The following is a 2,914-nucleotide window of genomic DNA, read 5'->3' as shown; positions in this document are numbered from 1 at the left end:
CTCATTCATTTGGGGAATATAAATAATAGTGAAAGGGAATATAAAGGAAGGGAGAAGAAATGTTGGGAAATATCAGGAAGGGAGACAGAACATAAAGACTCCAAACTCGGGGAAACGAACTAGGGGTGGTGGAAGGGGGGAGGAGGGCGGGTGTTGGAGGGGAATGGGTGACGGGCACCGAGGTGGACACTTGACGGGATGAGCACTGGGTGTTTTTCTGTATGTTGGTAAATTGAACACCAATAAAAATTAATTAAAAAAAAATAAAATAAAGTAGTCCATGGCTTTTAAAAAACATATAGAATATTATCCAAGATTTTTTGGAAAAAGGCAGGATTATATGCAATAGTTTTTCCTTTGGTGTGAGGGGAGGGGCAGGGTTACTAAAGAATATGTCATTTGAATTTGGCATTATCAAAACAGATGGTATAATATTTTCTTTTCAAATCTAAATATTCCTGATTTTTATTTTTATTTTTTTAAAGATTTGTTTATTTATTTATTCATGATAGACACACAGAGAGAGAGAGGCAGAGACACAGGAGGAGGGAGAAGCAGGCTCCATGCCGGAAGCCCAACGCGGGACTCTATCCCGGGACTCCAGGATCACGCCCTGGGCCAAAGGCAGGCACTAAACCGCTGAGTCATCCAGGGATCCCCTATATTCCTGATTTTTAAAAAGATTTTCATTTATTTGAGAGAGACAGTGAGCGGCAGAACACAAGTTGGGGGGGCAAGAAGCCCAAAGGGAGAGGGAAAAGCAACTTCCCTGCTGAGCGAGGAGTCCAATGCAGGGGCCTGGGGCCCATTGCCAGGCTGGATCCGGATGCGGGGCTTGATTCTGGGACTCCAGGATCATGACCTGAGCCGAAGGCAGACACTTAAGTGACTGAACCACCCAGGTACTCCTAAATATTCCTGATTTTGAATCAGAGGAAACAGTAGATTATCTGCCCCTACAAGTCTCTTTCCCTTTCCACTCCTATTTGTTCTTATGATCTCATTTTCTCATGAAAGGCATCTCAGGATAGAAACTTAATAAAGCAACTAAGATGGGCAATTGATCTACTTTGTTCATGGAAAAAGAAAACCAATGTTGTGAGCAACTAGTCTAATTCTCTGTGAAATTTGCTGTCCCTCATCAAGCCTGAGACCCCTGAGAGTAACAAGCGTAGACTGGGCTCTGAAGCCACCTCCTCAGTTTGGCAACAAAGTGGTCAAATCACCTTTGCTGGTGATTTCCAACTACTCACATTTACTGCTCCTATCCATGTCGGTTCTGAGTCCCAGCTGCGGTTTTCTCCCTCGTTGTGGATCACTTTGCTACAGAGCAGAATCCCTGATAGGCACTCTGTTCAAAGCCACCGCCAGCTGGGAGTTACAGAGCTTTATGATCCAGCACTGCTGGCTTGCCCTGTTCTTCCCAGCTGTTGATGCAGCACTAAGGGCAAAAGGTGACTAGGTCACGTCTACTCCACCTGCTTCTGTTGTTGTTTCTTTTAAATCCTCTTAAATGGACTTTTAAGTGTGAACTTTGCAACCATGTCCTGGCCAAAGAACAACCTTAGAGGCAGCTGCAGCCTGTTCAAAGAGATGGCCTGGGTGGGAACCCCATACTTCTGATCTCTGTTCACAGGCTCTCACTAATCTGGCAACCAGGTGGTTAGTGCCAGTGTTAACTGCATGGACTTGTGAGGGTGTTCCTTTGCCCAAAGGCTGCAGGAAGTTGATACCTAGAACCACCTAAGTCTGAATTTCTCCTGTCTCGGGACAGACTGGGAAAACAGAAGTATCTCCTTGGCTGTACTTAAGGTGCTAAAGCTGGGATGGGCTTTAGAAACCAGCTAGCCAGAATCACAGAAGTTACCTTTAAGACTGGACAGGTTGCTATGTCACAAATTACCCCTTTTAGAGTGAAAACTGAGATGATGTAGTGTCTATAAGTAAGGAGAGTGGAACTGGTCTGCCTGGGTTTAATTCCTGGCTCCCCAACTTATTAGCTGTGTGACCTGGGATTAACTTGTCTCTCAGTTTTTCCATCTATAACATAGAAATAATAATAGTATCTACCTCAGAGGGTTATCTCCAAAAACCAAGTAAGTCAATACCTATAAAGCACTTAGTGTCTGACAGAGCTACATAATCTTTGGTTGATATTAGTAGTATTAATTACAAACCCAGTAGCTCATCAAATAACTTGATGCAGCCTCAGTTCTTAGGATAACATTCATTAGACTTGCCATTACTGATCATCATTACTGCAACAGACTCAATGTTTATGGCCCCTCAAAATTGATATGTTGAAATCTGAACCCCCACAGTGATGGTTTTAGGAGGTGGGGTCTTTGGGAAGTGATTAGGTCTTAAGGGTAAAGCCCTCTTCAATGGGAATAGTACCCTTATGAAAGGAACTCCGGGGAGCTCTCTTTATGCCATGTTAGGACACTGCAGGCCACCTACAGAATGGAAGAGGGCTCTCACCAGAACCTAACTATGTTGGCACCCTGATCTTGCTCTTCGAGCCTCTAGAACTGTGAGTAATAATTTCTGTCATTTATAAGCCACTGAGTCTTTGGTACTTTGTTGTGGTAGTCTGAACAGACTAAGACAGTTGCCAGTATTTTTGATCTACAAACAATGGGCCCAATACTAAATAAATATTTTACTGATATTATCTCCTTTAAACTATGTAAACCTCAATGAAATTGGTGCTGTCATTATCTCCATTCTACATGGGAGGAAACTGAGGCTCAGGCAAGCTAAATATGATGCCAGGTTCACCAGGTAGTAAATGAAAGAGCTGGGGCTCACACCCAGAAGTGATTTTGGATATGAGCTGATACCATAATGGGTTGAGACTTTAGAGGATAGTAAGATGGGAGTAGTTTTATTTTATATGTGGGAGGAATTCAAA

This window comes from Vulpes vulpes, chromosome 15, assembly GCF_048418805.1.
Source record: "Vulpes vulpes isolate BD-2025 chromosome 15, VulVul3, whole genome shotgun sequence".
Taxonomy (NCBI): domain Eukaryota; kingdom Metazoa; phylum Chordata; class Mammalia; order Carnivora; family Canidae; genus Vulpes; species Vulpes vulpes.
Note: the sequence above shows the minus strand (reverse complement) of the source record.